Below are 25,961 nucleotides of genomic sequence, written 5' to 3' on the forward strand. Positions count from 1 at the left end.
TGTTGCATTTATTCAATTTGTGGGCTCTTGTTGCAGGTGGTCCTTGAGACAATATCATAGAAGATTTCTAAAACAAAATGGATAAACATGGCCATTTATATAAAATCCAGGTAGTTTTTCCAAAACTGTATTTCTATTCATAGTGTCCAATTATCTATAAGGTATACAAGGGTGTAAGACAAGTTATTATGATTGATTGATTGATTTTTTTAAGAAAAATAGTAGCATGTGTATACACAAAATCAATCTTATCTCCCTTCAAAGTACCCATTTTGAGCAGTTAGACATCAATTCCACTACAGAAATTTCAAAAACAGGCATTCCAAAAGTACTTTGATTGATAGACTACGTGTACATCTTCCCAAGGGGAACACTTGAAAAGAAATAACACAAATTTTGAGAAATAAGCTCTGATATATTTGCCAAATTTTTACCTCACTAATTTATAATCACATGTAATACAGGAAAAAAACTGTAAAAGACACAAATTTCTCTAAACAAATTTTCATTTGAAAGTTACACATTTAAAGGGAATCTTTTCTTGCCACTGAATAATAAGAAAAATGAAAGTGGTAAGGAATAGGTAGGTAAGTATTACAAAGTCAAGAGTAAAAGGCTATTATATTTACAACCCATTGAAAGGGGGGTGGGGCAGGGAACCACACCTACAATAAGCACTCTATCACAGACACTGAAGGCAGTCTTTAAAAGCTGCATATACAAATTCTTCAGTTTTACAAAGTTTTACTTCAAGCTGTAGTGTCTGCAAAAAGCAATTCCAACTAATAAACAGCAATTCACCAAAAATGCAAAAGCAAACTACTATCAATTTACATTTTAGTGCTTTAAAGACAGTAACATTTACTCTGATCAGTGCAATGTTTTGAAATAGATATAATTAAAAACTAACTTTTAACTTGGAATTACTGTATCAGTGCATCTAAGTAAACATCCACAGGAGCATTTTAAAATATATACTATCTTCATCTCATCTTAATCTCAATAACTCTTCCCACCTTTCTATTTAGAAATTTTTAAAAACTTCTCTGAACAAATTAATTTTCATTTGAAATTTACACATTTAAAAGGAATCTTTTCCTGCCACTCAATAATAAGAAAAATGAAAGTGGGAGGAATAGGTAGGTAAGTATCATAAAGCCAAGGATAAAAGGTTATTATATTCACTACCCTTTGAGAATTAGATTTTTTAAAATTTCTAAATACAAGGATTGCAATTTTACCTTTTGTGATTATTTATTTTGAAAGAGCTATAAAACAAATACTCTGACCACAAACCCTGAATGTTCAATGCCTTCAACCAAACTACTGTAATTAATATGAAATTCTAAATACAGAATATAATGCCACATAAATAGTATAACAGCCAAGTACTGTCTAAGAAGCCATATGTTTTTTCCCATTGTTCAAAAAAAGGAGATGACTTCCCGTCACTTATGTTTCTGATTAGCAAGGTGATTTATGCCACAATCACTAAAAATGCCAGCAAGTGAATGAGAAAATGCATAGTGACTGCACCAGATGTGCACAATAAACAGGAATCCCATTGTAATCTCTGGTACTTAGTTTATATGAAGGTAATGTAGGAAACACTCTTGGATATGGCAAAGTCACTCTTTTTTTACATTTGACTATAAATGATATGAAATAAATTGTGTGTTTTATACTTTATGGCATGCATACATTGATAAATTAGGTACTGTTTTGTATCCCAACTTATCTACAAGACAAACCTGGCTAAGATCATGGGGATTAATTGCTTCAGAAGTGTGAAATGCAGCTTTTCCATTCTTTTCTGCACACTCAGTGAAGAAACAATGATTAATCACTGTTTAACTATTCTCTTGGGAATCTACAACATTGCCAAAGCAGGACTTATCCTCATAAATCCAAAAAATACAGGTTTAGATTTGTTGCCAACCACTGAAAGAACATGAACTTAAACCCATTTGTTATCAGATTAAAATAATATCAAGGTTTTAGAACCCTACTGGTACAGAATTCCCTTTAATCGGTGACTTCAATGGGAAATTAGATTAACACATAAGATATAATGAAAGCACATGTATTTTACAAAAGTAACAATAAACATTTTTTAAAACTTAGAAAATATCCTTGGCCTAATGTCAAACATCATACTATTGAACTTGAGCTGACAATCTCCCCTAGCTATAGAAATACTTCATTTCCTCTGTTCTATTTTAAGAATTAAAATACATGCTCATCAGGTAAAAAACATTTTAAATGGGTATTTCACATAGGAAATAATGACTTATTTCAGTAAGTTTTATTCCACATTGCTAGAACTGAATGGCAATTGCGTGGGTAAAACTACTTGGTTCCAATAATACTAACATATTTCTAAGTCTTTAGAAGACAGAAATTGTAAACTCCAAACTTCTAAGCCTAAATCATCTAAAACCCTGTAATATTTTGAACAGAAGTACATAAGAACAAAGGTTTCAAATATATTCCAAATAATTGGGGTTTTCAAATAATCTTCAGCCAATGTTTACTAGTATACTGAATAAAGTAAGTAATTCTTAAGTTGAGGCAAAATTATTTTTCATACCAGTTATAAAATTTGGAGTACATATTTTTAAGAATTGAAATCTTATTCTCATTAATAAGTATAATGTTAGTGGTATAATTGTCAAATCATTACAAATTAAAGTTTTTTTTTTAATTCCCTTTAAATGGGTTAGCTGTTTAAACACTACAAACTAGCTGTTTAAACACTACAAACTAGTACAAATCCAAATACTGCTGAAGTGGGAATAATCTGAAGTAAAAACTTCAAATTTCTATATGAAATAGAAATATTTGACAGATGTGTTTTACACAGGTGAATATAAATTAGAAATACAGCACCTTTCAATTATTACGGGTTAATTGTCTATTTGTCTGATCATATGTTCATATAACTTCTCCCTTCCAATTTGTCAATCTTCCTGCTACTTCTTTCAGGTGTACTAAGTGCCACAAGAGACTACCAGAACTGCAAGGAAAAGGAGGTGAAACTGTTGGTCAATTTCACTGTTCATTAAGCCCTTGTAAATGAGTAAGAGGAAGAGAACGTGAAACAGATTTTGTATTTCCTACACTTCACGATTTTAATCGCTGTTTGACACAAAAGTGGCAGCTATGTCTACTGCACATATAGTGAAAACCTAAAAACATTCACAATCAATTTGCCCAAAAAAAAAAAAGAATTTTCCTCACATCATCCAATTTAAAAAGCAAATCTTCTTATAAAGGATACATTGCTTTAAAAGTAATTCTCGGCCGGGCGCGGTGGCTCAAGCCTGTAATCCCAGCATTTTGGGAGGCCGAGATGGGCGGATCACGAGGTCAGGAGATCGAGACCATCCTGGCTAACACTGTGAAACCCCGTCTCTACCAAAAAATACAAAAAACTAGCCGGGCGAGGTGGCGGGCGCCTGTAGTCCCAGCTACTCGGGAAGCTGAGGCAGGAGAATGGCGTAAACCCGGGAGGCGGAGCTTGCAGTGAGCTGAGATCCGGCCACTGCACTCCAGCCTGGGCGACAGAGCGAGACTCCTTCTCAAAAAAAAAAAAAAAGGCCGGGCGCGGTGGCTCAAGCCTGTAATCCCAGCACTTTGGGAGGCCGAGACGGGCGAATCACAAGGTCAGGAGATCGAGACCATCCTGGCTAACACGGTGAAACCCCGTCTCTACTAAAGAATACAAAAAACTAGCCGGGCGAGGTGGCGGGTGCCTGTAGTCCCAGCTACTCGGGAGGCTGAGGCAGGAGAATGGCGTAAACCCAGGAGGCGGAGCTTGCAGTGAGCTGAGATCCGGCCATTGCACTCCAGCCCTGGCGACAGAGCGAGACTCTGTCTCAAAAAAAAAAAAAAAAAAGTAATTATCCAGTTAGCTGAGTACCTGCCATAATTAAAACCACAGAAAGCAAAACCAGATAAGAGGGAACTACTGTATCACTATAGAGAGCTGGGAACTTGAGCAAGAATGGGTACAAAGGGTAACACTGTTGCCATTCTTACTCAGAAGCACATGAGAGAGACAGCAGGATCACATTATACCAACAGGAAAATGTGAGAATTCTAATGCCATTATTGTATCCTGTATTTATCAAGTGTGCTGTGGGGCTGAGGTGACCAGGAGAAATATGAATCATAAAGACCAATAGACACTTGGCATCATAGATTTTTTACAATTACAATTTCACCGTTGTTCAAGCAATCTAGGCCATGAAGTACTTTATCATTTTCTGGTAAGTGAATTTGAACCATAAACTCCCCAACCTGGTCTAAGAAAGTATTTTGATGGCCCTGTTTCTACTCTTACTGTAGCTTGATGGTTCTCCAGAGCGTTTTACAGAAATATTTACGGACTTGAAACTTTTAAAAAATATCAACAGGTATATAATTCATAAATGCCTATCATATGCCTTAATTCCATTAACAGAATTTTTTTTAAACACAGAATTCCTAAACTAGGAACCACCATATATTTACACTGTTAAAGAAAAAACCACAAAGGAGAATTACAGGACAAGCCTAAAGAAGTGGGAAGCAAGTAATCATTCTGTATGTAACATATGCTGGAGATAGTACAAAGCTCAACCAAATGCTTTTTAACAATGGATCTGTGCTGATGTACTCCGCCTTCCTTCTTATTAAGAATAAACCATCCATGCTTCTACTTAAGGTGATCTCTCTACTTGTACACACTGCTTTAACAATTTTCCACTCTTCCTTGCATCATCAGTTTATTCCTCTCTATTGGAGCGCTCCCATTAGTATGCTATTTCTCTCCTATTCAAAAAAATCCTCTCTTCACTCCAGCTTCCCCCTTAAGCTGCTACATGTGTTTCTCCTCCCACTCTCCCTTGAATAGTCCATCTTTAACTTCACCTATAAATAAGATTTTCACAGATGATCACTCTTCCTTCCTTCAAACATTTACATCACTTTCAGATATTCTGAAAGACAAATGAGTTTTCCTCTTAACCTCACTGAGTTTTCTTCTCTAGCCACATCTACTAATTCCTCTTTTTCTCCTAACCCCTTTACTAAAGGTGCCCCAAAGCCAAGATTTTAAGTCTTCTCTATCTATGTTTACTGTACTGCATCAATGTTACATCTTGATACCGTTTGACCTTTGTACTTCGTGACCCTTCAGCTCACTCTCTCACCTCCTTCAGATCTTTACTCACATGTTACCTTATCCGTGAGTTTTCCCTGATCACTCTATTTAAAATTTCCATTCTTCTCCCTATACTCCAAACTCTCTTATCTCCCACTGGCTGCTTTATTTTCCTTCACAGAATCACTATCTAAGGTACTACATATTTTATTTATTTATCCTGCTACTTATCAACCTCTCCACCCTGGAATGTAAGCTTAATCAAGTTAAGGATTTTTATCCATTTTGTTTTCAGTGTGATAGCTCCTAAAACAGTCCTCAATGAGTAAGACTGGCTTCAAATTTCTCAGGAGGAATAATGGATAGTAGAAAAAATTAAAGCAAAGCTTTCAAAGTTCAGAGGAAAATCACTTTAAACTAGAAACATATACCCAGCTAAATTATCAATCAACTGTGAAAATAAAATGGAAAATTTTTCTAATATTCACAACTCAGAAAATTCATCTCCCATTTAGCCTTTCTGAAGTTGTAGTTAAAGGAATCTATGGATGATGACAAAAATGGGATATAAAAACCACTACAAGTAACTCAATATTATAGTGAAAAGAAATCTCCGAAAGACAGGCCAGCAAAAGAACAAGGAAGCTCTGTTTTATATTTAACTAGGAGGTTGAGGTTGAGAAATGTCTTCAAAAAGAGTGTAAATAACTTTATCAAAATGTTATTTTATGATTTAGGAGCCCAAAAGTACAACTGTAGTACGCTATCAAAAAAAATATATATATAGAGAGAGAGAGAGGCATAAATCTCTTACGAGCATTAAACAAAAAGAATGGCAATTTAAAACTCTTATTAAAAAAATTACACATATACCAAAAAGAAAAAAAATGATACAAATGTGAAAGAAAATATATGATTTTGAGCAAATGAAGAAAATTAAGAAACCTTTTATTCTGGGAAAAATATGTTCACTGGTCAGGTAGTTCGGGAGAGAAAATAGAACTGAATGATAGTCTGAAATGATGTATAATTACTATTTAAGAAATATAATTGCTAAATAAGAAATAAAATATGTGACAGGCATGGTGGCTCATGCCTATATAATCCCAGCACTTTAAGAGACCACGGTAGGTGGATCACTTGAGCTCAGGAGTTCAAGACCAGCCTGGGCAACATGGCAAAACCCTGTCTCTACAAAAAATAAAAAAATTAGCCAGGTACGGTGTGGCTCACGCTTATGGTCCCAGCTATTTGGGAGGCTGAGGTAAGAGGACTGCTTGTGCCTAGGAGGCAGAGGTTGCAGTGGGCTGACATCATGCCACTGCACTCTGGCCTAGGAGACAGAGTGACACCCAATCTCAAAAAAATAAAAGAAATAAATTACTTAAATATATAAGAAATAGATCATTTCTCTACTTTGTTAAAAGTCATTTATCGGTATCATTAGATATCCTGATAATTAAAAAAAAAAAGGACAATAGTAAGTCTTAGCAAAAAGTAGAGAAAGTGGAACCCAGCTGGGTGAGATGGCTCATGCCTGTGATTCTAACACTTTGGGAAGCCAAGGTGGGCGAACTGCCTGAGCTCAGGAGTTCAAGATCAGCCTTGGCAACATGGAAAAACCCCGTCTCTACTAAAAATACAAAGAATTAGCTGGGCATGGTGGCATACATCTGTAGTCCCAGCTGCTCAGGGGGCTGAGGGAGGAGAATCGCTTGAACCTGGGGGACAGAGGTTGCAGTGAGCCAAGATTGTGCCACTGCATTCCAGCCTAAGCGACAGGGCAAGACTCTGTCTCAAAGAAAGTAGAACCCTCATGCCTGGGCAACGGAGCAAGACTCTGTCTCAAAGAAAGTAGAACCCTCATACACTGCTGACAGGAATGTAAAATGATGCAACTGCCATGGAAAAGTTTGATGGTTCCTCAAAAAGTTAAACACAGAATTACAATATGACCTAGCAATTCCACTCCTAGGCACATACCCATATGAATGGAGAATAGGTACTCAAACAGGTTCATGTACACACGTTTAGAGCAGCACTATTCAGAGTAACCAAAAAGTAGAAGCAAACCAAATGTACATGAACGAATGGATAAACAAATGGACTAGCATTCAGCCAAGAAAAGTAATGAAGTAATAATAAGTGCTATAACATGAATAAAAATTTGAAATATTATGTTAAATGAAAGAAGCTACCCACAAAACATCACATATTTTATGAGTACATTCATATTAAATATACAGAACACATAAATCCATACAGACAAAATGCAGACTGATGGATGTCAGAGCCTAGGGCTAAGGCAGAATGAAGACAAACTGCTAAATGGGTAAGGTACTTTACTTTGGCATGACGGAAATGTTCTGAACTCGATAGAGGTAGAAGGTTGCACAACACTGTCAATGTACTCAATGCCACGGAACTGTTCACTTCAAAATGGTGAATTCTGTGTTACACAAATTTCACCTCAATCGATTATGCTAACATAAAAGATATTCTGCTTTCAGTTCACTCTTTCTATTTTCTTATTTCCAGAGTAAAGATTTCCAAAGATGCTCATAATGTTATTTAACTTTGGAAGTTTCTTAGAAACTAATATGTATGGGTTTTTTTGGGGGGGGGGGACGTATATGAGGTTCAATAATCATCTTTAAGCTTCATTTCAGGGTTTTTTAATTTCCTCTGTTAAATTCAAGTAAAATTAAATGTAATAAACTTCATTTTTTAAATGGTGTATCAGTTCATCTCTGTATGATAGGATTCAAAATAATTTTTTTTTAATTTTTTAAGTTGACTTATTTATTTATTTTGAGATGCAAGGCTGTCTCAAAATAAATAAATCGTGCAGTGGCACGATCTCAGCTCACTGCAACCTCTGCTTCCCAGATTCAAGCGATTCTCCTGCCTCAGCCTCACGAGTAGCTGGGATTACAGGTGACCGCCACGACTGCAGGCTAGTTTTTTGTATTTTTAGTAGAGACAGGGTTTCACCATGCTGTCCAGGATGATCTCGAACTCCTGACCTTGTGATTCACCTGCCTCAGCCTCCCAACGTGCTGGGATTACAGGCGTGAGCCACTGAGATGGGGATTTGCTATGTTGCCCAGGCTGTGTCTCCAACTCCTGAGCTCAAGCAATCTGTTCACCTCAGCCTCCCAAAGTGCTGGGATTACAGGTGTGAGCCACCATGCCCAGCCAGGATTAGGGACAATTTTTATCCTCTTTATGTTTTTCTACATTTACCAAACTTTTTAATAAAAAATATCACTTTTATACATCAGGAAAAAATGCCTTCAATTTATTAAAAAGATACAAATGTTAAATAAAATGGGAATGGGTACTAGAAGAGACCACTTTGGGAAAGGACCTGGGTTATTCTAACTTGATATTCGGGATGTAAAAAGTTAAACATGTTTCAAACCAAGGATGATTTGAGGGCATCTGGATGCACATACAATTTAGACAGACAAAACAAACAAGAAGAGAATAAAGAAATATACACCTTACTATAAAGACATGATTATATCAAAAATTTATTCTCCTTTAAAAGTCTGAGATCTCGGCCGGGCGCGGTGGCTCAAGCCTGTAATCCCAGCACTTTGGGAGGCCGAGATGGGCGGATCACGAGGTCAGGAGATCGAGACCATCCTGGCTAACACTGTGAAACCCCGTCTCTACTAAAAAAAAAATACAAAAACCTAGCCGGGCGAGGTGGCGGGCGCCTGTAGTCCCAGCTACTCGGGAGGCTGAGGCAGGAGAATGGCGTGAACCCGGGAGGCGGAGCTTGCAGTGAGCTGAGATCCGGCCACTGCACTCCAGCCCCGGCGACAGAGCGAGACTCCGTCTCAAAAAAAAAAAAAAAAAAAAAGTCTGAGATCTCAGTACCTGTGCCTATGTTCTTACTATAAAAGAACCCAGTAAGGACTGTGGTGTTTCCCAGCAGTTACCCAGTTCTCTCACTAAGTCATTTGATAGTCTATATTGAATGGGGAAAGAGATGAGAAGCACAGAAGAGACAAGGAAAAAGGCAGCTTCACTGAGGCAGAAGAGAAACTATCTCATTTATTTTACTCTCCCAACAAATCAGTGATGAGCAAACATTCACGTGATCTAAAGCTGGGATTCTGAAACTGCATAAGTGACACATACCAGGAAGCATTAAATAAAATATACAAAGAACATCATATAATATAGCATACTGCACATCCCAGGTAGCTGGAGTAAGAATTAAACTTTTGTTTCAGTTTCATTTATACCTATAGGACTCGGCTCATAAATGTACATTCTATTCCTCACTACGGGTTGTAATAAGGGAAAAAATTGTGAATGTTATCCGATATACCTCCAACTCTAAGTTCAATCATTCTAGTTTCCTACTTCTGTAAGAAATGGTGGAGGAGTGGGGAGTAGAGAAAAGAAAATAAAAGGTCTATGGATACAAAAAGTATTCCCTAAGGAAAATGCTGAAGTCTGCTGGTGGGAAAACACTTCTAAAAGACACCCTGAAGACTCAGCTAACTGAGAAGAAAAACAATGGACAAAGTGGAAAGAATGGAAACTGGTGACTAAAAGTAGGAGGCAGGACAGAAACAGATCAGGAAACTTGAGTAACTATGTTGGCTGGCCAACACTATTCCCTGAAGGACTCTTCAATCTAAATTTGGCAGAAGTACCCAAGCACGCATACTTTTTTTTGTACAAAAATCTATGGAACGCATTACTATGGTAAAGGCATTGAGAGTATTCTATTTTAAAATGTATATTTTGAAAAAATATATGCTTACCTTTGGGGAGAACTTTACTGGTCCACAAATCCGGTTGACATGTGAAAATGCATGTTCTTGTTATAGATCAAAAATGACTTAGGCTCAGTACAACAAAGTTCTCCAAACACAAGTCTTGGTTTGCAAACAGAAATTGAAGAGGAATCAAGAAACAGAGACAAGCTAAGTTCTCTTTTAACTGCTGGAAAAACAGCATCTCCCTAGAAAAATAAACAAAATAGCTTCAAATGCTCCTATCCCAGGAGAAACCCTAAATCATATCAAATCATAAATTATAACCCTAAATCATATCAAACCCTAAATCCTATCAAACAATACCATACAAAAAGCAGGCTAAAAAGAATTCCTATCAAAATATTTTAAGTTCTTAGAGGACAAATATTAGCCTACTCATTAATCACTCTTTCCTTCACCTATTTTTAACTCCTGGAAGAAAGGGAGGCATTTTATAATACCAAAAATAAATGGCATTTTACATAATCACCTCTAATTCATTTAACTTTGCACTGAAATGGCAAAAAAGTGTTGAAATAAGGAACATACTACTCTAACACGTAGTAAAATAATATCACATTTTAAAATCACATAATATAAAAATGGAAGTTTGACATTTGAAAACAAATGTGAAAAAAATTCCATTGAAAATGGATTCTAAAGCATTAATAAAATGTAAAATTAGAATACAGATGCATCAGTGATGACAAGTGAATATTATTTAGGTGTTAAAATTAATTTTCACAGCCTTTCTCTAAAGAAAAAACTTTTTTCATCTTCAGTAATACACCTCCATAAATAATCATACACATAGATATATTTACATAAAATCTGTAAGATTAACAACTAAATTTCTTAACTAGGCTATCCAATTTAAGTAAAGAACCTCTTAATAATAAAAAATTACTAAACATATTATCAACTTCCTCTAGATTTCATTCTCTATTAGTTCTTAAGGTTCAACAACCTGTTAAGAGCTTACTGGTGGCTCGGCACACATATAAAAAGATAGCAGCAGTTAGCTGATATAATGTAAAACATAATCAATAACATGAAACTGAAAAACCTGACAACAGATTCAACTGAAATTTACTGAGATTCAATATAAACTATTTCAAACACATTTTAGTATCACATGCTACTAAAATCAAGTAACAAAAGTCACTCTTCTGGAAACAGGATTTCCAGAAATGGTTTTTAGTCCTTTTAGATATACTCATTTTATTAAATACAATTCATGCTCTATTTGTGTGTCGGTTTGGTGAAGAGAATTGTGCATTACATTGTGATACTGCATTTTCTTATTTTAACTTTCAATCTAATTTGAAAAGTAACAAACAATATTTTCCTAAATTATATTACACATATGAAAAATGTCTAAATATCATCAGCTGCTCCTTGCACAGTGCTATATTCACATTTTTTTGTGTATGGTTGAACTAAAAATTGCTATACCACTAAAACAAAGCATGACTATTTCTCATCTTTCTTTTGTAAAAATACAGACCACTTTTATTCCCTTCGGATGCCTGTTTAGAATAAAAGACATTCAAATAGCTTTCAACTATTCCAACATATGTGTATTTGATGAAATCTGCATTTAAGTACCAATATATATTGTCATAGTACTATGTCACTACTATTCAGAGAATGATGGCTATTTCTTCAGAAAGTGTAACGGTAACAAGAAGAAAAAGTAACACTACAATCAGTGTCCTGAGCAGTTGTAATGTGTTTTATTTCTAAATACATACTTTAGACCAATTTTTTATTTTAGGCCAATTTTCAGTTTCTTACACTGCCAAGATCCTTAATTAACCTTCTTGTTGTGACAGGATATAGCCAACAAAAGAACAAATTGAGATACCTACCATCAAAGAAACCAAGAAAGGAGAAGAAAAAAAAAAAAAAGAGAACACTATGGGCAGAATTAGCAAACAAAAAAAAAATCTCTACAGTAAGACTATATGAAACAACTGAACTTTCTCAGAAATCCATATGCAGAAGGAATATTTACCATAGTCTCACTGAAAGGATATACCAGTTCTTTTTCTAGCTATTCTCTTAGGAATTACATAAATATTGTGAAATCTAGAAATAGATATACACATGCACATATAAAACTTATTGTCAGTGTATAAGTTACTGCTGCCCTGGGACTGCAATAATTTATGTAACATCTGTTTTCATATTTTCCTAATTTTTTTCCTAATTAACATGCATATTCAACGCACAAATGCTCAGACCACCTCTTTTTTCTGCTGACTGTGCCTCTTTTTTTGAAGTTGTGCACTCCTAGGGAGAATTCAGGATAGATGAAAACCAAAATCTTATTGAGAGCACTAATTTTAAAATGTAAACAACAGCATGAAACCAATTTTCAATAAAATATTAAAGTCTTAGGAGTTCTCACAAATACACTTCAATCTGCCAACAATAGTCAGACTAGTAGTAAGTAAATAACTGCCCAAACATAAAAAGTCAACATAAAAGCATAATCTCAATATTACTTAAACATTCTTGATTTCTAACTTCCATAAGAGCTAAGGAACCTACTAAAATATCCATGATTTCTTGTCTTAACAAGGTTGGAAAAATTTTAAAGATTTTATGCCTCAGACAACTAAAATAAACACATTCCATATAGTAAACATAAATTTGTATATAACCAGTGATCGCCTTTTTGGATTATAAACTTCAAATATTGTGCGGATTCAACAAAAGGGAAAAGTTTTTACTGTAAAGTTCATTCAAGTACAATACAATGAAGTTCTGAGAAGATTTTAAGCTGTATTGGGTAATTCAAAATACTACTTATGCTTTTATTCTTTTTGCAGACATGGGGGTCTCACTTGGTTACTCAAGCTGGTCTCAAGCTCCTGGCTTCAAGAGCTTATCAAATCAATGCTACAACAACTTAAGAATTCCCAAATAACAATGCTTAACATGCCAACACTGTGATCTCATATATACTTAGCACACTTTATGATATGGTTTGGCTGTGTCCTAACCCAAATCTCATCTTGAATTCCCATGTGCTGTGGGAGGGACCTAGTGGAAGGTAACTGAATCATGAGGGCAGGTCTTTCCCGTGCTGTTCTTGTGATAGTGATTAAGTCTCACAAGATCTGATGGTTTTAAAACGAGAGTCTCCCCGCACAAGATCTTGTCTCTTGTCTGCCGCCATGTGAGACACGCCTTTCACCTTCCACCACGATTATGAGGCCTCCCCAGCCACGTGGAACTGCAAGTCCAATAAACTTCGTTTTTTGTAAATTGCCCAGTCTTGGGTATGTCTTTATCAACAGCATGAAAACAGACTAATACACTTTAAAATTAATCACTTTGTATTTTAATTGCCCCATTAGGCATTTCAGTCATTTAATATTTGTTGTCTACTGTCAGGGCCATTCTAAACCTTTGTAGGCACTGAAATTGTCTCTGCCCTCATAGAACTTACATTTTAGGCCGGGCGTGGTGGCTCAAGCCTGTAATCCCAGCACTTTGGGAGGCCGAGACGGGTGGATCACGAGGTCAGGAGATCGAGACCATCCTGGCTAACACGGTGAAACCCCGTCTCTACTAAAAAATACAAAAAACTAGCCGGGCGAGATGGCGGGCGCCTGTAGTCCCAGCTACTCGGGAGGCTGAGGCAGGAGAATGGCGTAAACCCGGGAGGCGGAGCTTGCAGTGAGCTGAGATTGCGCCACTGCACTCCAGACTGGGCGACAGAGCGAGACTCCGTCTCAAAAAAAAAAAAAAAAAAGAACTTACATTTTACTTGGGGAGACAGACAGCATCCAATAACCATGTGAATACCTACCTGCAAACAGATAAATGCTATTTTAAAATATGGGGAGAAGGGGCCACGAGATTTTACAAAAGGAGATGTGATATAGCCCAGAGATCAGCAAAGGTCTAAGAAAGACCATTTGAAATGGGATCTGAAAGGTATGGGAAGTATTCTAGTATGGGGCACAGCAAGTGCAAAGGTCCAAAAGCAGCGGTGAGATCAGCACCCATCCCCCACCCCCAACATCCCTCTTTGCTTCTAGACCTATAACTAAAGTCCCAGCAGGCACCAGAGGTGAGGCTGAGAGTGTGACCCATGAGGAAGTATGCTACACTCAAAAATAACTGTTTGAGTGCTCCAGTTTATGTAAACAGAAATCTGGAGACCAGGCATGGGAATGTACCTTAAGGGTGTAGGATAATGGTGGAAGGAACACAGAGTTAGATCAGGCTGAATTTATCGATTTGGGCTAACTAAGTAGGGACTCTGCATTTAGTGTTGCAGCTAGGGGAGTTAAAAAAGGTTCTAGTGGTTTATTTGCTTGGTTGGCTGAAATATGGATTAAAAGATGGCCCAATTTGTATGAGGAAATTGGAAATACCTGATCTCCCTTGTTTTAATGTAGAGGAAGCAATCTAAAGGCCTAGGAAGATTGGTATGGTAGAATGGATTAGTCACTTTAGATCTACTCATCCCAACTGGGAGGGTCCAGAAGATACACCCTTGACCAATGCCTTACAAAACAGATTTGTGAGGGCAGCACCTGCATCTTTGAAGAGCCCTATAATTGCTCTTCTCTGTAAGTCAGATCTAACAGTGGGAACCACAGTCACTCAACTACAAATATTTAAATACAATGGGAACAGTTGGATCCCGAGATGGCAGGGGCCAAGTGGTGGCACACAACCGTCAAAGGCAAGGTGGACGTAGCTACCATAATGGACAGCAGTGGCAAAGCAGCAATCAGAATAGTCTGATTCATATAGAGCTTTGGCACTGGCTAATTAATCATGGTGTTCCTAGAAGTGAAACTGATAGGAAGCCTACTGCATTCCTACTTAATTTATACAAGCAGAAAACTTTTAGGACAAATGGGCAAAAGACTAATTTGAATTATAAAAACAGAGAATCGAGCCAGGCACGGTGGCTCACACCTGTAATCCCAGCACTTTGGAAGGCCAAGGTGGGCGGATCATGAGGTCAGGAGATCGAGACCATCCTGGCTAACACGGTGAAATCCTGTCTCTACTAAAAATACAAAAAATTAGCTGGGCGTGGTGGCGGGCACCTATAGTCCCAGCTACTCGGGAGGCTGAGGCAGGAGAATGGCGTGAACCCAGGAGGCGGAGCTTCAAGTGAGCCGAGATCGCGCCACTGCACTCCAGCCTGGGCCACAGAGCAAGGATCTGTTTCAAAAAAAAAAAAAAAACACAAATAAAAAACCTCAGAGAATCATGGCCCCTCAATTAATTTCCAGGCTTGAGCCAGTTTACAGACCCAGAAACCCTTGAATGAAGGCAAGGCTAGGTCCCTCTGAGGAAGGACCCCACTATATTACCGACAATTTATGCAGTGAATCTTTCTTAAATCCTTCCCCAAGGAGACCTCCGGCCTTTTACCAGGGTAACTGTGCAATGGGGAAAGAGAAATGATCAGACATTTCGGGGGACTACTGGACACTGGCACTGAGCACACATTGATTCCAGGGACCCAAAACTTCATTGTGGTCCTCCAGTTAAAGTAGGGGCTTTTGGAGGTCAGGTAATTATTGGAGTTTTAGCTCAAGTCCGACTTACAGTGGGTCCAGTGGGTCCCATGACTCAGCCCGTGGTCGTGTCCCCAGTGCCAGAATGCATAATTGGCATAGGCAAACTTAGCAGCTGGCTGAAACCCCACATTGGCTGACTGGTATAGGGAGGGCTATTATGGTGGGAGAGGCCAAATGGAAGCCATTAGAGCTGCTCTACCTAGAAAAATAGTTAACAAAAATAATATCGCATGCTTGGAGGGATTGTGGAGATTACTGCCATCATCAAGGACTTGAAAGACACAGGGGTGGTGATTCCCACCACATCCCCATTCAACTCTCCCATTTGGCCTATGCAGAAGACAAATAGATCTTGGAGAATGACAGTGGATTATCATAAGCTTAACCAAGTAGTGGCTCCAAATGCAGCTGCTGTACCAGATGTGGTTTCATTGCTTGAGCAAACTGACGTACCTCCTGGTACCTGATATGCAGCCATTGACTTGGCAAATGCCTTTTTCTCCATTCCTGTTCATAAGGCCCACCAGAAGCAATCTGCCTTCAACTGGCAAGGCCAGCAATATACCTTTACTGTCCTGATATATTCAGGGGTATAATCAGCGCTTTGGCTTTGTGTCATAATCTTATTCAGAGAGATCTTGACGGCTTTTTGCTTCCACAAGATAACATACTGGTCCATTACATTGGTGACATTATGCTCACCGGATCCAGTGAGAAAGAAGTAGCAAACACACTGGACTTATTGGTGAGACATTTGCATGTCAGAGGATGGGAAATAAATCTGATCAAAATTCAGGGACCTTCTGCTTCAGTAAAATTTCTAGGGGTCCAACGATGTGGGGCCTGTGGAGATCCACCATTTGAGGCAGTGGGCTGGGAAAGGCAGACCCATCCTCAATCTGGGTGGGCACAACTTAATCAGCTGCAGTGCAGCTAGAATATAAGCACGCAGAAAAGTGTGAAAAGAGAGACTGGCCTAACCTACCAGCCTACATCTTTCTCTCATGCTAGATGCTTCCTGCCCTTGAACATCAGACTCCAAGTTCTTGGTTTTGGAACTCGAACTACCTCTTCTTGCTCCTCAGCATGCAAGTGGCCTATTGTGGGAGCTTGTGATCATTTGAGTTAATACTTTAAAAACTCCCCTTTATATATATATTTATTCCATTAGTTCTGTCCCTCTAGAGAACCCAAATACACTGGGGTAGAAATAAATTTAGAATTTGCCAGGATATGGGTAGCCTAAAAAAAAATGGAGGCCCATATTCTCTTCCCAAATGAAAATCTCTTCACACATCCAATAACTTCCTAGTTTCTAGCTATCATACTACAACAAAAAAGCATATGATATTTTATAATCTGGCAAACTCATTTAGCCTAAAATTGGTTAACTCCATGGGGCATATTTGCATTTTATGTCTTATCTTAAATGCTGAATAAGAGTCACCATTTATTGAAATGCCTACTCTGGGACAGAGCTATACTAAGCACTCTAAAAATATGCTTTAGGTCATCAATCTTCACAGTAATCTTAAAATGTAAGAATTATCAAGCCCATTTTTCAGATGAGGACACCAAAGTTAGGGAAGTGTAAAGTCGTTAGAAAAGCAAGTAAGTGATAAAGTCATACTTCCAATTTAAGACTCCCTGAACTCACACCCCAAGCTCTTTCCACTAAAAAGTAGGATGGCATGTGTACTGTCAAGAGTCTGAGCTTTAAAATAAATCAACCTTAGTTACAATCCTGGCCAGTATTTCCTACTGGCAATATTTCCTCACTGGTAATTCCTACGTTGCTAGAAGTGTTAACATTATTTTTTTTTTTTTTTTTTTTGAGACGGAGTCTCGCTCTGTCGCCCAGGATGGAGTGCAGTGGCCGGATCTCAGCTCACTGCAAGCTCCGCCTCCCAGGTTTACGCCATTCTCCCACCTCAGCCTCCCCAGTAGCTGGGACTACAGGCGCCTGCCACCTCGCCCGGCTAGTTTTTTTTGTATTTTTTTTAGTAGAGACGGGGTTTCACCGTGTTGGCCAGGATGGTCTCGATCTCCTGACCTCGTGATCTGCCCGTCTCGGCCTCCCAAAGTGCTGGGATTACAGGTTTGAGCCACCACGCCCGGCCGTGTTAACATGTTTGAAAATGTTAAGTGAAGATTCCGACACGATACATCGGGTTGTACATCACTATTAACGTCACATGTTCCTCTACCATAGGAGTGCCAGCTGAGGAAAGACTTAGAGCAGAAGGATATTCACAGATCTCATTGTTCTAAGGCTGCCCTGTAAGCTTTGAAAATTTCATGGTCTAGAGAACGGCAGGTCATCAGGAACAGCTTACCTCCATCCTTTCCCCATGTGGGGAAAAAAGGGGTTCCATCAGAAAAGCCAGGAGCCAATAGCCTAAAAGCCATCAGTAGGGAATTCAGCAGTGGTTCTAAAACTTTAGTGTGCATATTAAAAATCACTTGAGAAGCTTATTAAAATGGAGATTCACAATCAGACTCTCCCAAACATTCTGATACGGTAGTGGGAGAGAATACTTTTCCAGCTTTTTTTTTTTTCCAGAGACAGTCTCGCACTGTCACCCGGGCTGGAGCGCAGTGGCACAATCTCGGCTCCCTGCAACCTCTGCCTCCTGGGTTCAAGCAATTCTCCTGCCTCAGCCTCCCAAGTAGCTGGGATTACAGGTGCCCCCCATCACACCCAGGTAATTTTTTGTATTTTAAGTAGAGACAGGGTTTCACCATGTTGGCTAGGCTGGTCTTGAACTCCTGACCTCGTGATCCGCCCGCCTTGGCCTCCCACAGTGCTGGGATCACAGACGTGAGCCACCGCGCCCAGCCACTTTTCCAGCTTTCTAAAAATACATGTACCAACTAAAGCCACTTTGCATTCTTTAGCCACATAACTTGCAAATTATTTGTTGAACAAATTAAAATGAACCCAACTTAATATGAAAATTTCAGATATTTCTCTGAGCAACACTTCCAATGTTCCTTCTCAATAAAAAAAAAAGGAATGATCAAACAAAAGCAGTTTTAACTATACATAAAATGCCTCCACCAAATTTGATTTTCCTTAATACAGAATTTACTTTTCTGATTAAAGACTCATTTACTGATAATATATAACTCATTTACTCCGTTACTGAGTAAGTTATTTATTAGTACACATACTAGAAGACATAGAAATGTTAAGAGAGATGAATGGTTCATAGGAAAATCTTGTTGCAGAAGTTATACATAAGAGGGTCTAATATGATAAGAATTATCAAAGAAAAAAATTTTTTTAAAGAATAAAAGGCCGGGCGCGGTGGCTCAAGCCTGTAATCCCAGCACTTTGGGAGGCCGAGACGGGCGGATCACGAGGTCAGGAGATCGAGACCATCCTGGCTAATATGGTGAAACCCCGTCTCTACTAAAAAATACAAAACCTAGCCGGGTGAGGTGGCGGGCGCCTGTAGTCCCAGCTACTCGGGAGGCTGAGGCAGGAGAATGGCGTAAACCCGGGAGGCGGAGCTTGCAGTGAGCTGAGATCCGGCCACTGCACTCCAGCCTGGGTGACAGAGCCAGACTCCGTCTCAAAAAAAAAAAAAAAAAAAAAAGAATAAAAGCGGCCGGGTGTGGTGGCTCACGCCTGTAATTACAGCACTCTGGGAGGCTGAGGAAGGCGGATCACAAGGTCAGGAGTTCAAGACCAGCCTGACCAACACAATGAAATCCTGTCTCTACGAAAAATACAAAAAATCAGCTGGGTGTGGTGGTGGGTGCCTGAAATCCCAGCTACTCAGGAGGCTGAGGCAGGATAATCACTTGAACCTAGGAGGCAGAGGTTGCAGTGAGCAGAGAAGGTGCCACTGCACTCCAGCCCGGGCAACAATGTGAGACTCCGTCTCAAAAAAAAAAAAAAGAAAGAAAGAATAAAAGCTTACATACAGCCCTGCTTGGTGATGCCAGTGGGCACTAACATACACGGGTACCAAAGCAGTATTCAGGACAGAAAATGTCTACCATATTTCCCAACACTGCCAATCACTCAAAACATTAAAAGGATGTCCACTTTCCCCTCTGCATGAACCACAACTGTCACTATGGAATACTGCTGATCTGACAGCTCCCATTAACCTGATCTACTGGCACAGTAAGTCAGATCTGGCAATAATGTTCTGGTGACTTACAAATTCTAACAAATTATAAACTCTAAACTTTCACCCAAGGTTGACAGAACTTATTTTTTAATTTTGAAATTTTAAGATGATATCATTCTTTCAAGGCTTATCTGTGAAGTCATATGTAGGCAGCTATAGTTTTTAAATTATTGCATAGTACTTCCTTGTATTCTTCTAAAACAAAAATGCCCACTCAAGTTTGTTTGTTTTTACCCTATGACTTACATCATGACCGTGCTAGGGAATAAAAGGCCAAAGATAGTAAAAATTCCTTGAAAATTGACTTTAGTAAAAAGAATATCTATTGAGTGCTTACTATGATACTGACATTTACATGGAGTATCTCATTTAATGCCTCCCCTTCTTCCCTCTCCCCTCCCCTAAAAAAACAGATAAGAGAAACTCAGAAACACTAACTTGCCCAACATCTCATAACTAACAAATGGTAAAGCTGGGAGTTGAACCCAAGCAATCTGACCCCAGTATCCATTTAGTCTTAACCATGACGCCATGCTATACTGATTCAAAAGGAATTGTAATTATGGGAAACTTGGTTTACATTATCATTACCCACTCTGTTCATGAAATTTCTTCAACTTTACAAACTTTTTATAGAGTCAAATATCCCCAAAGTAATGACATAAATCTGTCCCTCTGGTTTTTACATTAAATGAAATGCTTCCAAGGTGTTCTAATAATTAAAACATAACTTCACTTCCAAAATGACTCTTCATCTCATATTTGTATGTAACATATTTTTGTCCCAAATACTCACAGTCATTTTCCACTAACCATAGTTGGTACTAAATTAGATCCCACACTACCCTAAGCTCCATGTAGAACAAAAACTAATGCATGTATAATATAAAAGGAGAATTTTTTTGAAATTCAAACATTGTATCTTCCAGTATTACTCCTGATGCCAACAAGGTAACCTCTCTTCTATATATCCTGGTTCCATATAGGCTCAAGCTCTGGATACCAAGTTCAATGTAGCTTAAAATAAGAAATAAGTTAGTCATTCCCCCCACCGCCACCTCAGTCCATCACTCTATTTAAATAAATGGGCCAAAAGAGGCTGGATCAATTCTTAGAATTGCTTTGGGCACTTGAGGTTTGTTCCTATCTTAAAGACCAGTCAAATTGTCTCATGAGAAGTGAGAAAAATTTAGGATCTATGGTTTCCCTAAGGAGGCTGCAGATTCAACTTGACTCCAAGAGATGAAAAATTCCCTTAAGCTTACATTAGTCTTTGTTCATTTCCTGTGGTAGGCATAAGACATGGGACTTTTCAAAACTAACTTCTTCACAACACAATAAAAAGACAAGTATATTTTATATTAAAGGATTCTCGTAAGTATGTCCTTGTAACTAAGATAAAAACAAGATTTTTGAAGAAATTGTTTTGGATTAAATGGGCTGGAAACTTTAAGCACTGTTCATAACTTTGTTTTGTATTCTAAATTCTCAGTTCCAGACTTATTATTCTGCATCTCATTAACTACTCCTTATACTATGACATTTGTTTCAGAGTTCTTTTTTTTTTAAATCTATTCCCTTTTTATAATATCATCTGTCACCTTTTATCCAATACACACTGTAATCCATCTTGTTCAAACTACAAAAAGAAAAACTCAAACCAAACCAAAATTGTTTGTACTACAAGAAAACCAATGAAAAGTAGTCACTGTCCGAAGTCATTATGGAATTCTGAGGTTGCTTTACTTCTTAAAACCAGAGACAAAACGATAAGTTAGCTCTTCAAATGACTCAATAATTTAGATATATCTTTTCTGCTTTTGGCTTATCACTTTCCATCACTTACTTTACTACTACACTTTCTTTATTGATCTCACTGCCTATTAGCTCCCTCACACAAAAAATAAAGGAAATCTAAACTGGATTTCAAAATGGCTGAATAATTAACAGGAACATAGTGAGAACAACAGCTCTAAGGGTCAGGTGCGGTACCAATAACCAAACTAGAATTGTGGCTATGGAGGACTGAGAAAGAAAAGAACAGAGAAATGGTAGTACATAGAGAAATAACAAAAGTAAGTTTAGTAAATTTCCAGGGTTTCTAATCTAGGCATTAGGAAGTGATACAGACAGGAGGCAGGGAAGTACTGGGTAAAACAGGGATGTTCTCCAGCAAAGGCCTCACCCTCAAGCCTGGAAACCACGGCCCTGAATGAGAACAGTTATCCCTGTTTTCCTGCCCAAATGTTGCTTTTTCCAAAACCACCCTGGCCCACCACACACCCATCATGTACCCATAAAACCCCCAAACTCCACTGACACAAGAGCAGAGAGGCGCAGCAGAAGAGGACAGAAGAGAAGAGGCATCTGAAGGTCGAGAGGAGTTCGGCTGGGGATGGTCGGAGTTTGGCTGGGGGCAGCTGAACTCCAGGGGAAGATTATCTACCCACCCTATTCCCTTTTCAACTCCCCATTCCACCCAGGGCCACTTCCATCACTCAATAAAATCTCTGCATCCTTCAAGTCCATGTGACTTGATTCTTCCTGGATGCCGAACAAGAACCCGGGTACAAACAGGGCAGTGTATAAAATGCTGTCACCCTGACTTTCCATTGGGCTGGTTAACACTTAGCCGTCTGAATATTGCAACTGCAAAGAGAGTATTAATTGTAACATAACCCTAGACCCTGTCATGGGGCCAGAGGAGCCCAAAAGTGCTCACCCCAGCCCCGACTCCCTCGTCTGCATGTTCCTCCTCCCGTAAGGGGTTTGAGCAAGGTGGTGGCCAAGTAAGCGAGCCACACCCCTGTCTCAAGTCCTGCCAAGGGGTCAAGGGAACTCTCCCATCTCAAAAGATATAAAAGGGGAATGAGGGGGATAGGGAAAAGGTTGATCAGGGAAAAAAAGCAGAATACTATATGTCCCCCAAACCTACCTCAGTATCTTGCACGCCTAAATAAGGTATGTTAAAGGTAAAGGAATGAGTGAATGATATCAATTCTAATTTTGCTAACTTTTATGACATTACATAATTTGAATTCACTGACTAAAGTGAAGCTGAGAAAAATAGATCTTACCACTAATTCCACAGGTATTTGAGATTTTGAGAAAGTCTCCTTGTTCTAAACAGCATTTCAAACCTAAACATATCTCCAAATGAATATGCTCTTAAAAGATGCCAAATTGTGATCTCTATGATTCACACAACATCTCATGTTAACAACGGAGGTGATAGGTGTAAATAAACCAAATGAATTGTCAGGTTTGCATTTTGATTACTTGTTTAGTAGGTTTCCAACAAACTGGTAAAATATATACAGGAAGGTCACAAGTGTTTATTAATGCTAGTGTTTCAGTCTGTCTACTAGCTCAATAAATCAGCGGTGAATTAATTCACATTGCTAATGTCATGTTTTGCTACTAGGGATCATTTTTAAAGGTATTCTTCAAAAACACCTTTAAAGTATTTAAAGATTCCATGCAAGATGATTACTATGGTCTCATTGCAATAAAATGCTTAAAAATAATAATATTCAAAATTCCATAAGAAAAATGTTTGATGAGGTTAAACTATTATAAAGCAGTAAAATGAAAAGAGAGGGAAATCATAAAAATGATGTAATATGACAAGACTTTTGGTTTTATAACCAAAGGTGGTCATAACTTTTTTTCAAGTTTAATATTTTCTGTTTTGGATTCTGGAAATTCAGTAAAAGCTCTAAGTCAACTGGTTATTACTCTCCAAGAGCAGACGCCAAAATAAGGCACCTAGCCCTTAGGACATTTGAAAGACCAGAGGAAAAAAAAAAAAAAAAAAAACTGCCCAAAGTCAATCTTTTTTAAAAAAATCATCCCTGAAATCTTTTGTGTTTGCCTTTACAGTTAATTATGTTATCCAAGTTAACAGAATAAGGACGTGATAGTAATTTCATGGTTAACTATCATGCTCCTACAAGGATGAATTTCAAGAAGACTGGTAATCCTACTTAGAAGAATGTCCTTCCCAAGTCCTCCCTACAGGACCACCCATAGTGAATAAATTCTGGGTCATCTCCTAAACACATGTTGGAAGGAAAAATGCCTTGCAGATTGGTTACCTATTCTAAAACAGAAGCTGCTTTTAAAGATGGTAGCCTATATAATCATTGAAATAACAACTACCTTTCATTGAAACATTCAGAAATGCCCTCATCTAAAGACTACCAACATGGGCCAGGTGCGGTGGCTCATGCCTGTGATCCCAGCACTTTGGGAGGCCCAGGCAGGTGGATCACCTGAGGTCGGGAGTTCACAATCAGCCTGACCAATATGGAGAAATCCCGTCTCTACTAAAAAATACAAAATTAGCTGGGTGTGATGGCACATGCCTGTAATCCCAGCTACTTGCGAGGCTGAGGCAGGAGAATCACTTGAACCCAGGAGGCAGAGGTTGTGGTGAGCCAAGATCGCAACACTGCACTCCAGCCTGGGCAACAAGGGTGAAACTCCATCTCAAAATCAAATAAAGAAACAAAAGACTACCAATATGTAAAACGAACTTTTAAACTTATAACTGCCCTTGTGAGCAATGCCTAATGAGATAAATTCCTTAGCCCATGATACTTGGGGTTGGGGTGAGGGTGGAGAAGGATATTCTAGATTCCGCTTTGTGTTTTAGAAACTTGTCATTTCATTTAATTCCCATACAACTCTCTGGGGGAAAAACCCCACATTTTTATTAACATTATTCTCATGTAGGCATTGTTAAGTAAACTAACTTAATATCACACAGTTAATAAGTGGTATTTAAACTCAGGCCTGTGACATTCCACAGCCCATAACCTTTATACAACACGACAATGCCTTTAAGTATACCTATCAGTAATGTGTATCAAAACCCATGTGGTGAATTACAGTGATTCCCTTATCTGTCTCAATGGAATACCTTGGAAATCTGAAGTTCATGTCTCCTATACCCATGCGCTCATAACATTGATATCTGTGATTCATGGAGCTCAGACATTGATTTCCTCTCACTTATCTTCAGTCTGAAATACACGATCCCTGATGCTCAGTACTGAATGAAAGCTTTCTCTGAAAATGTAGCCAGCTATGCTCTGTGCTTCAGTCAATGTGAGCATTAAGATTAAACATTCTAAATGACAATTCCTAGACTTTGTTCAAAATGTTACTCTCGATTATGCCATACATATGAGAGAATGAGATTTTTTAATGGCATTCCTCACTAATATCCTTAAAGCCAGTGTGCAAGTTGGCCAGACAGAACCAAAATACATCCTGAGCCTCACTAGTATAAATGTGGAATGAACACAGACAAATGTCTAAGTAAGTCTTCAAGTACCAAATTAGCATACTAAGATTAAATAATAGCAAACTTTCCTAGAAAATTCTGATCTATGGACTATCTCCATCCTCTCCCCAAAGAAAAGAGGTGTAAACAGGAAGAGTTCCAAAGAGATTAAGTTTTTTGGTGGTTTTTTTTGAGACAGAGTCTTGCTCTGAAATCCAGGCTGGAGTGCGGTGGTATGATCACAGCTCACTGCAGCCTCAACCTCCTTGGCTCAACCAATTCTCTCATGATGAGACAGGAGTTGGGCAGGACTGGTTTTACAAGGTACAAATCACAAAGACCCCACTGGTAAAATGTGATGTGTAAAGCAGCCAGAAGTACGCACAAAAACCAAGATGGCAATGAAAGCAACCTCTAGTCAATCCTTAAGGTTCATATATATTAGCATGGTAAAAGACACTCTCACTAGTGCCACGACAGTTTACAAATGTCATGGCAACATCTGGAATCTACCCTGTATGACTAAAAGGGGCGGGGACCCTCAGTTCCGGAATTTCCCACCCCTTTCCCGGAAAACTCATGAACGGCCCACTGCTTGTTTAGCATATGATCGAGAAACAACCATAAAAATAGCCAACCAGCAGCCCCAGGGCTGCTCTGTCTATGGAGTAGCCATTCTTTTATTCCTTTACTTTCTTTTTTTTGGCAGGGAGAACCAAGTCTCGCTTTGTTGCCCAGGCTGGAGTGCAGTGGTGCAATCTCAGCTCACTACAACCTCTGCATCCCAGGTTCAAGTGATTCTCCTGCCTCAACCTCCCGAGTAGCTGGGATTACAAGCACACACCACGCCCAGTTAATTTTTGTATTTTTAGTAGAGACGGGGTTTTACCAGGTTGGCCAGGCTGGTCTCGAACGCCTGACCTCAAGCAATCCACCCGTCTTGGCCTCCCAAACTGCTGGGATTACAGGCGTGAGCCACCACACCCAGCCTTATTCCTTTACTTTTCTTAATAAACTTACTTCTACTTTACTGTCAGC

The 25,961-nt window shown here is 38.7% G+C and overlaps 1 protein-coding gene across 10 annotated transcripts in view; it reads right to left on the bottom strand.

The window, feature by feature from the left end:
* Positions 1 to 25,961, bottom strand: part of TBC1D5 (TBC1 domain family member 5) — a 591,323-nt gene that overhangs the window by 427,976 nt on the left and 137,386 nt on the right. For 6 of the 10 annotated variants that reach the window (XM_033212760.1, XM_033212755.1, XM_033212754.1 and 3 more), the window contains one exon: positions 9,934 to 10,133. The exons of the other annotated variants lie outside the window; for them this stretch is intronic. The gene's annotated coding sequence lies outside the window, so the exon portion shown is untranslated. The remainder of the gene's footprint in view (positions 1 to 9,933; positions 10,134 to 25,961) is intronic. 10 annotated transcript variants of the gene reach the window in all.

Source organism: Trachypithecus francoisi, unplaced genomic scaffold (assembly GCF_009764315.1).
Source record: "Trachypithecus francoisi isolate TF-2019V2 unplaced genomic scaffold, Tfra_2.0 Lachesis_group0, whole genome shotgun sequence".
Taxonomy (NCBI): Eukaryota; Metazoa; Chordata; class Mammalia; order Primates; family Cercopithecidae; genus Trachypithecus; species Trachypithecus francoisi.